This window comes from Trichomycterus rosablanca, chromosome 18 (genome assembly GCF_030014385.1).
Source record: "Trichomycterus rosablanca isolate fTriRos1 chromosome 18, fTriRos1.hap1, whole genome shotgun sequence".
In the NCBI taxonomy this organism is placed as follows: Eukaryota; Metazoa; Chordata; class Actinopteri; order Siluriformes; family Trichomycteridae; genus Trichomycterus; species Trichomycterus rosablanca.
In genome coordinates, this window is record NC_086005.1 from 1,778,572 (window position 1) to 1,789,757 (window position 11,186).

Below are 11,186 nucleotides of genomic sequence, written 5' to 3' on the forward strand. Positions count from 1 at the left end.
AGCATTTGTATGGCTTGGTCAAGAAAGCCTCCATTGATGTTCCAATTCATCCCAGAGCTGTTGAGTGGGGCTGACGTCAGGGCTCTGTGCAGGAGCTTTTCTTCATGTCTTTATACAGCTTGCTCATGCTGGGACGGGACAGGGTCTTCCCTAAACTGTTGCTGCACTTCCCTAAACAAGTCTGAAGCATTTGATTCCCTTTATGTTGTGGCCAAACAACAAATATAAACTGAGCCTCGACCTAACGATGATCGAACTTCTGACAGGAAATGATTTTGCTCTGTTTGTTGTTGTTTTGATGCTCCGCACCAGTATAGACGTGTGACTGGTGACAGACTGGTTCAGCTCTGAGAGCACTGGGTCTGTTACTCCAGTGTTATTCCAGTGTTATTCCAGAGCTCTGCGGTGATCTCAGCTGGGTTCAGGATGAGATGTGATTTGGAGGAATCCATGCCGAGCTGAAGGGGGTCGGATGTGTGTGATGAGCTGTGAGGTGTGAACTCGTCTATTGTTCTGGCGCTAGTGATTAGCAGCCTGGTGTCAATCACCTACGACCTCCTGACACACACACACAGACGACGTGGACCTCAGGTGACTGGATCCTAAACTGTAAATCAACATCAGGCATCAAGGGCTGCTGGTGATGGAGTGTGTGTGTGTGTGTGTGTGTGTGTGTGTGTGTGTGTGTATGGGGGGGGGGGGGGGGGGGCTTCTCTATTAGAACTTTGACGAGTTAAATGGGAACTAAAAACATGGATCATGAGATCAGTTATATTTGTATATTTGCATAAACGTGTTTAGTTTTTGTAAGTGTGACTTAAATTTTATTTAAAATTAAATGATATTTCTATTATTTCTCCCCTCTTCTTATTGAATGTATTTTAGTGTTAGTAATTCTGGTGAAAAGCATCTTTTCTCCGTGAGATTAATATATTTTGTACATGGTCCCTGACTAAAAACTAAATAAAATAAAATAAGTAAAAAAGTAAAAAAATAAAAATAAAAAAGGAAAGTAAAATACAATGAAATAAAATGAGTAGAAAAAGTAAAATAAAAAAATAAAACAAGTAAAAAAATTAAATAAAAAAACATAATAAATAAATAGTCAAATAAAAAAGTAAAATTAAATAAAATTAAATAAATTACAATGAAATAAAATGAGTAAACAAAGTCAAATAAAAAAAACATAAAATAAGTAAAAAATTAAAATAAAAAAACCCATAAAATAAAAAAGGAAAGAAATATAAAGTAAAATAAAATACAATGAAATAAGTAAAAAAAGTAAAATGAAATAAAATACAATGAAATAAAATGAGTAAAAAAGTAAAATAAAAACATTAAAATGTTTTAAAATAAAATAACATTAAATTAAATAAGTAAAAAAAAAAAATCTTTTCAGAGGACAGAAAGGTTCTTCTCTCTTCTTCCATTCCTTATTTTCCTAGATCCAGATGAATCCTTGTGCTTCACTATCGTCCCTGATGGATCTTCTTCTCTTGTGTTTCATCTGTGCTTTGTTTCGGACCACACTGGGCCCCTTGTTGCTATTTGGAAAATAAACAAAAAATCACTGAACAAATAAATAAATAAACTTAAACGTGTGGGACCCCCCAGTTGTTTAGGGGCCCTTCAGTTCTCTTTGTACATCCTATAAGACCCGGCTCTGCTTTACCTGAGAAATACACTCATTGCTCAACAGTTGTGCTTCCAACTTTGCATCAACAGTTTAGGGAAGGCCCTTTCCTGTTCCAGCATGACTGTGTCCCAGTGTACAAAGCATGCTTGGTTTAAATAAACAGAGGTAGATCCAGCAAGCTCATGCTCAGGTGTCCAAATACTTCATATGGTCATATTGTGTAGATGTTCAGTTGTGGATTTGCCGGACTGTCGTTCTTCATTTCTCTTTCATCTCGGTCAGCATCGACGTGTGCGAGTGTCGCCCCTCTCTGATGGTTATTTGGCCTTGGTGTGGTAGTTCAGCTAGGGGCTGAAACACTGTTTTTAACAGATGCTGTAAATGTGCTTGTGAACGCAGCTTTAAAGAGAACAGAGACAAAAGTAGGAGAGAGACGAAAATAAAAGAGCCGTGTCGTACTGACAGACTACCTAAAGCAGCTGGATGTGATGTGTGTATGTGTGTGTGTGTGTGTGTGTGTGTGTTGGGGTGGAATGTGCATGTTATGATAAAGAACAGGGCAATTTTGACCCTCTCCCTTTTATCTTTAAAAAATGGACAAAAGTATTGGGACACCCCTCTTAATTCCTATCAGATGTATAAAGTCAATACTGTAAAATAAACGTCACGCCTCCAAATATGTGCCATTGGTTTGGGGAAGGCCGTTTCCCTTCCTCCAAGCAAGCTCACCAAAGACGTGGTTTGTTTGGTTCAATGTGAAGTTTGAAAGCTGTGACCCTGGTGAAAAGCACTGGGATGATTGGGAATGCTGACTGAGAGGTGTTCTTTTGACTGAATAGGCATGAATCCCCACAGACACTCTTCAAAATCTTGCGGAAAGCCTTCCAAAAGAGTAACGGCTGTCATCGCTGTAATAAAGAGGGTGTTGATGCCCCCATATTAATGCCTGTGGTTTTGGAATGGGGTGTCCGGATACTTTTGGCCATACAGTGTAGGATATTACCATAACGTACTCAGGACATCTTTTTCATCATATCCCATTCCCAGCTAATGTACGGCCCCCTAGAGATGAGAGGGTTACAGACCTCGCTTAAGGACCTAACAGTGGCTGCATGGCAGAACTGGGATTCAAACCCACAATAGCACAAAGCTCTACAGTGGTACAGTGGAAGCCTAGTGACAAGAGCCACGGCTTAACAACTAGAAGATTGTGGGTTTGAATCCCAGTTCTGCCAAGCAGCCACTGTTTGACCCTTGAGTGAGGCCCTTAAACCACTCAGCTCCAGGGGGCCGAACAATCGCAGGTTCCAAAAAAGATATAGAGAAAAATTGTTTTATATGCGACGAATGAAGGCGTTCCATGTGCCCCTTCCACCAGGCGACCACTGTTCCTACCTAAATCAGAAAGAACTGAATCAAACAGTAAGCCTACTTCCATATTTCCCAAATACATTTTGAAGATTTAGGTAATTTACATACGTTGCAGACTTGTGTGTATCGTGGATTGAACTCTTTGAGCTGTAAACAGACGTGGTTTTTCAGAAAGTATGTGGTTAAAGCCTGCACGGTTTTATTTTCATGTATGATGATTGTTCCTTGACGGATATCTCAGTAGAGACGTGTGTTCCATCATGTTTTTTACAATTTCATGGAACTTTAAAAGATTGCCTTCTTTAAAACAACATGCACTCCTGCTTTGCCTTTACCTTTCACACACTCATATCCTGCGTAGTACTACTGTCTGTCTACTGTGTGTGTGTGTGTGTGTGTGTGTGTGTGTGTGGAGGCGAAATTAATGCTATGTAGCAGTGAAACCCACGAGAAGAGAGTGTAACACTACACTGTCCAGAAGGACAAAACATTCCTGTCGTCTCCGTCCCCACCTCACTGAGGGACACAAAGTCGTGTGTTTAAAACTCAGAAGCTCTTTGTGCATTCAGCGTTTCTATTGTTGAGAATAATAAAATAAAAATGCTAGCTGTGTCCTGCTCTTAGGGTAGAAACAGAAAAAGATGCTCACGTAGAGCTTTAATAATAATAATAATAATAATACGTTTAATTATATGTTTGACGTATAATATGGACTTTCCGGTCCAGAACTGTGACCATAAACACCATAAACTTTTTTCATGAGGCCAAAGTGAGTCAGGCACTGATTTTGCACAAGAAGATTCTGCTCAAATCAAGGTTCCAATTCATCCCAAAGGTGTTGAACTGGGTTTAAACTGAGACCAGGGCTGTGTGCAGGTCACTGGACTTGCTGGACACCAAATACATTAAAGAATGTTAAGAGCTTGCTTAAATTCATGCTGAAACAGGAAAGGACCTTCCCTTAACTGTTGCTGGTACATACTGTACCTTACATAATTGATTTTATACACTTAATACCATTGGGTGTGTCTGAAACTCTTTCGGGTCATATAGTTAATGTACTGTACATAGTGTGTGTGTGTGTGTGTGTGTGTGTGTGTGTGGTTAGGATTTGGCCAGGCATTCAATTATTTATCCATTCACTCATTGTTTTTTCATCGCTTTATCCTGGTCAGGGTCGCGGTGGGTCCGTGGACACAGGTAGAACATGCAAGCACCACACAGAAAGGACCCTGGCTGCCTTCTTGCTGTGAGGTGACAGCGCTACCCACACTGCACCACTGTGCTATTAAAATATTGTAATGACACAAAATTGGTACGTGGCCACTTACTTTTAATACTTTTTTTTACTTTTTAAATATTGGCTTTTTTAATACTAAACAATCAGGGTTACAATAATATCGACAACAAGTTTATACGGGCACTCAGGTGGCACAGCGCCAGCCCACTACCACTGAGATCCAGGTTCGAATCCCCAGCCATGCATCTGAAGCTTTGTGATGGATTGGCATTCTGTCCAGAGTGTTCGTGCCTTGTGCCCAGGAACCGTAACCACTTCGACCCTGACCAGGATAAAGCAGTTAATGGAAATGAAATTATTAAGACAGTTAATTTTTCTGTTTGGCAGTTCTGGCTTTCAATCACCGTTCATGAATGTTGGTCCTGATCTAAACTAAAGCTAGACTGTAAGAACATAATCTGGATTTTTTGGATCTTTATTTGAGGTTCTGGATTCTCTGTGGTGGTACATCCAACATCTTTAAGGTCATTTCTAAAGTGCAATATTTGGGATAAATGACAGAAATCTGGGTACAACCTGATACCAGCACCAAACCCAGCACTCAGAACTAAATAACTTAAATAAAATAGCTTATTTTTAATCCCTTTGTTTGTTCACATTAAAAAAAAACACATACCAGAGTGTCAATGTGAAAACATGCAATACATTAGCATGATGCTAAATTGCTAACTAAAGGCTTCATTAGCTTCTTATTCATGGCTAACGCGGCTTCGTAGCTCAAACTGAAACAGGAAACGTCATTAGCCCGGAGATGTCTCGTCTAATACGCTACATTTGGCATTCGGATTAAAGTTATTTGGACTTTTGATGTTGAGAGATAAAGTAATTAGCAGTTAGCGCCTGCTGCTCCCGCCATGTTTATATCAGTGTGAATATGCAAAGCCGAGACCATTTGGTGAGCGAATTTGCCTATCTGTACCATTAAGGCTGAGAGGAGTAGATAAGACAAGTTCCTGTGTGTGTGTGTGTGTGTGTGTGTGTGTGTGTGTGTGTGTGTGTGTGTGTGTGTGTGTATAGAAGCGAAACACAACAAACCCAAACCTAGACCAGAACATTCACTCATGGTCTGTTTTACCACCGCTTTGTCCTGGTCAGGGTCGCGGTGGGTGTGATTCATTGGGCGGGAAACATTCCGGACACACACACACACACACACACACACACACTTGGGGCAATTTCTAGTAGCTCCAATTACTGTTTTGACCATCAAACCTGTCAAGTGTCTGTGTTGGTTTCCTCCGGGTGCTCCGGTTTCCTTCCACAGTCCTTTTAGATATTAATGTGAGTGTGTATGTGAATGTGTGTGTTTGCCCTGTGATGGACTGGCAACTGAATTGGACCCACCACAACCCTTAATGGAATAAAGTGGTGGTAAAACAGACAATGAATGAATGAGTATTATTATTATTAACAAATCAGGGGCAGTATATCCTAGCGGTTAAGGTACCTGACTAGTAATCAAAAGGTCACTGGTTCAAGCCCCATTACTGCCAGGTTGCCACTGTTGGGCCCTTGACCCAGGCCCTTAACCTTCAATTGCTTGGACAATATATACTGTCACAGTGCTGTAAGTCACTTTGGATAAAAGCGTCCGCTAAATGCTGAAAATGTAAATCAGCAATCCCTGATTAAAACAGTGCAGTGTTCCAATCGGAGGAAGCGCCCTCCCCCTGCACACTCCCCTGCACACTTCCTGCCTAGATAGAACAGACAGAGAGAGAAAGAATGAAGAGGAGGAAAGTCCGATCGTGCCGAGGCTGATAAGTAGTAAACAGAGGCTTAAAGAATGATGTTGGTACAGGAGCCGCCCTTCCTGACCGTGTGTGTGTGTGTGTGTGTGTGTGTGTGTGTGTGTGTGTGTGTGTGTGTGTGTGTGTGTGTGTGTGTGTGTGTGTGTGTGGGCAGATAGTTGTGTCTGTGTGGGTCAAGGCCTCGGCGCCACTGACGATGCGGTGCTGATAGACAGTACAGAGTGCCGAGTGAAGCTTCCCGTCTGTTCCCTCACACACACACACACACAAGCACAAAACATGCTCACACATTCACTTACTTATACCTGAAGGCCGTTTAAAGCAGCCAATCCACCTTCTGCATGTTTTTGAAAGGTGGGAGGAAGCATTAACCAGACTTAAGTAAGCATGTCAATTTGCTGTATAAGCTAACTACAATGCTGCAGAAAAGTATTTGCCCCCTTTCCAGTTTGTTCTGTTTGTGCAAGTTTGTCACAATTATACACTGTATGGCCAAAAGTATTTGGACACCCGACCATGAGCTTGACATTCCAAACGCTATCACATAACATCATCTCATAAACATCAGAGCATCGCATTGACAGCAATCTTTAAACGTTCCTTTGCTTTCTAATGTAATATTTTAGCTAAACACATGGTTTGGCCGACATAAACCTCAGGATAACTAACCCAGCTAACATTTACCTCAACTCAGGATCAGCAACCTATCCAACATTTACCTCAGGATAACTAACCTATCCAACATTTACCTCAGGATAACTAACCTATCCAACATTTACCTCAGGATAACTAACCTAGCTAACATTTACCACAGGATAACCAAACTTGCTAACTTTTACCTCACCTCAGGATAACTAACCTAGCCATTATTTACCTCAGGATAACTAACCTAGCTAAGATTTACCTCAGGATAACTAAGTTAGACAACATTTACCTCAGGATAATTAACATAGCTAACATTTACCTTAGGATAACTAACCTAGCTAACATTTACCTCAACTCAGGATCAGCAACCCAGCCAACATTTACCTCAGGATAACTAACCTATCCAACATTTACCTCAGGATAACTAACCCAGCTAACATTTACCTCAACTCAGGATCAGCAACCCAGCCAACATTTACCTCAGGATAACTAACCTATCCAACATTTACCTCAGGATAACTAACCTATCCAACATTTACCTCAGGATAACTAACCTATCCAACATTTACCTCAACTCAGGATGAGTAAGTCAGCAAACATTTACCTCAGTATAAGTAACCTAGCTATCATTTACCTCAACTCAGTATAAGTAACCTAGCTAACATTTTCCTCAGGATAACTAACTTTGCCAATATTTACCTCAGGATAACTAAGCTAGCCAACATTTACCTCAGGATGGCTAAGCTAGCTAAAATTTACCTCAACTCAGAATGAGTAACCTAGCCAACATTTACCTCAGGATGGCTAAGCTAGCTAACATTTACCTCAACTCAGAATCAGCAAACCAGCCAACATTTATCTCAGAATAATTAACCCTGCCAATATTTACTACTGGATAACTAACCTTGCTAAAATTTACCTCAGGATAACTAGCCTAGCCAACATTTACCTCAGGATAATTAACACAGCTAACATTTACCTGAGGATAACTAACCTAGTGAACTTTTATCTCAACTTAAGATATCCGACCTAACCAACATCTACCTCAGGATAACTAATCTAGTCAACATTTACCTCAGGATAACTAACCTAGTTAACATTTACCTCATGATAACTAAGCTAGCTAACATTTACCTCAACTCAGGATAACTAACCTTGCTAACGTTTACCTCAGGTTAATGTTAGTAATGTAAAAGCTAAACTGGTTTTACCGCGGTGTTTTGGGACGTTTACTGTTTACTTTCACATTGCTGCTAGTGTTCAGCAGAGATTACTGAACATTACTCTGACATAATCCTGCTGCTCTCAGATAACACGCCGGCTGTCTTAACCCACAAGACTTCCTGCACGGAGATAACCCGTTCCTTATTACTCCCTAAAGTGTCTGAGGTTCCTTTCCAACTGATCGCTTTCACGCCTGCAGTTTGGAGTCTCACTTAAAATGTCTGAATTCCCAGTGTAGCCCACGTCACCACTACAGGGAACTACTGGGGTGACTGGAATGCACCTACTGTGTGGGTGAAATACTAACACAGCACCACAGATCTGATTTAAAGTTGTTTTATGCTTTATTAGCTGTTTTATTAGCCGCTTGACCTCTGACTATCTTTAAACGCACACAAATAAAGGAAATACGACGGTCAGCCTGGAGCGGCGGGGTGTAAACACGCCCCAGTGGTCAGAACTGAATTTGGAGAAGGAAACGGAACATCTAAGGGCAGCTGCTTTCCAAATGGGACTCTTCATCACGAGGTACCTGGGTAGCTGCCTTCAGATCGCCTGAGAGGAACACATGGGATGCAGACTTCAAATGCAGCCCTATAAGGTGTCTTAGGGGACAGCTGCCCCCGAAAATGGGACGAGACTTTTACTCAGGAGGACAAATGCTGCCCAAAAATGCCACCTTTCCTGGCAGCTTCATCAACAATGGAACACGGTGGAGTGACTACTTTTACAACACTGGACAAAAACTTACCGCTTAGTTTCTTCACAGATTATTTATTTATTCACCCTGGGTAACCACTTCAACATGGTCAGGGTCTCGGTGGATTCAGAGCCTATACTACTGTATATGGGTAAAAGTATTGGGACAACCCTTTTAATGTTTTGAATTTACATGATTCAGCCACAACAGTTGCTAACAGATGCTATAAATCAATCATATAAAGAAAATCAAATGCTTCCCACTTTGCAGTAACAGTTTAGGGAATGCCCTTTAAAACAAGCTCTATATAGACACAGAGCTCTGACCTCAGCCCCACTGAACAGCTTTGGAATGAACCCAAAACATCAACATCAGTGCCCAGCCATACACATGCTCTTTTGTACTATTGAAGGGGCACAAATTCCCATACACAGACATAATTTAAAGTCTTGTGAGAAGCTTCTCAGAAGAGCGGCTGTTGTTCTAGCTGGAAAGATCACTTAGAGGACACTCAGCTTATGGACAAGCTATGGTCAGGTGTCCGAATAGTGTATCTTGGAACATAGTGTATCTTGGAAACACACTAACTCATTCACTAACTCATATGTCCTAGCCAGTTCATGTGGTTTGTTTTTGGGTGGTGGTAAGAAAACTGGAGTTCACCAAACTCCTTACATGCCCTAACATGCACCTAAAGCGATCCTTGGAATCCAGGACCCAGGACCAAGTTCGGCACCCACAGTACCTCCTGCGCCACCATGCCAACCACAAGTATTTTATAATATTATGAACAGACAAATCTGTAGATCAGAAAAAGTTCCATGAGATGAATTTGGGTTTGAATTTCACTCTAGTAAGGATTTGCAGTGTTGTAGTCGAGACTCATGACCACCTAAATAAGACCAAAACCCAAACCAGCCAAAACTGAGACAAGTCAAGATCAGACCACGACCTCAACAATCCAGACCCAATACTTTTGTCCATAGTGTGTATTTGTACTAAAATAACAAACTGGACTCTAGTGGCTATTTTATGTGCTTTATTTTTTAGTAAACTGTGATGTTTGTGAGCGTTAGATTAAATCTTTGTGTCTCTAATGCCAGATTTCTGACCATATTTTTGAGGAGATGTTTCTGATGGTTCTTCTGCTTTTTTTGTCCTAATGAACTGAGCTCAGCTTTTCCCAGCATGCATCCACAAACTATTTAAGAAGTAAAATAAAGAAGTAGAGGACGTTGACCTCTCTGATGTACGGATCCACCCAGATACAGAATTTCCCTCCTTAATGATCTAATATTGTTTTATTTATGAAGACTTTTTAGCTTCATTAATCAGATTTAATCTCTGAATCAGACGGTAATGGACGTGGCGGCTTTGTGTGTTTGGGTTTATGAGGATATGAAGTGTAGGTGGATGCAATGCTGGGCTTACAATTATATACAAAGGCCAAGATAAACAGGAGTGTGTGTGTGCGTGTGCGTGTGTGCGTGTGCTAACTAACAATATTAACAATGTTCTTTTTATGGCCTGTAGGTACAGCAGGAAGGTCTTGGGTTCGATACCAGGCCAGTCAGTCAGGGTCCTTTCTGTGTGAAGTTTGCATGTTCTCCCTGTCTCTGTGTGGGTTTTCTTGGGGTGCTCTGGTTTACATGTAGTAAGGTTAACTGGAGCTACTGGAAACTGCCCTGTGTGTGTGTGTGTGTGTATGAGTGAGTGTGTGTTTTACCCATGCCATTTATCTTTTCTATTTTTTAAGTCACTTACTCATTCATTGTCTGTTTTACCGCTTCATCCTGGTCAGGGCTGAGGTGGGTCTGACTCACTGCCCAGAAGGCAGGAAACACCCCGAACAGGTTGCCAGTCCATCGCAGGAGAAACACACACACACACACACACACACACACACACACTTCCACACTTAAGATAATTTTAGTGGAAACAATTGACCTAACTGGACGTCTTTGGTCTCATGGGAGGAAACCGGAGCACCCGGAGGAAACCCATACAGACACAGGGAGAACATGCAAACTCCAGAAACTAACTGTGCATTAACATTTGCTCACATTTTGAGTTTACTCCTATTTACTATCAGAATCAACAGGTTTACATAAATCACGAGCCTCTGGAAGGCAGTGCTGAGACTGCTGATATGCAAAAGACACGCTTACAAAAAGAGAACATGCTAAATAATTGAAGTGAATTTTAACTGTACAGTAATTCTAAACAGATACAAGTGCACTATACAAGTGGCCAAAAATATGTGGACACCTGACCATGAGCTTGTTCTGATCTAAAAGCAGCAGCGGTTAAGGTACTGGACTAGTAATCGAAAGGTGGCTGGTTCAAGCCCCACCATTGCCAGGTTGCCACCATTGGGCCCTTAAGCAAGGCCCTTAACCTTCAATTGCTTAGACTATATACTGTCACAGTTCTGTAAGTCACTTTGGATAAGAGCGTCTGCTAAATGCTGAAAATGTAAATGTAAAACATTAGGGGTAGTTGTAGCCTAGTGGTTACAGCTGCAGGTGGCAACAGTGGTTGCCACAGGTTGCCACTGTT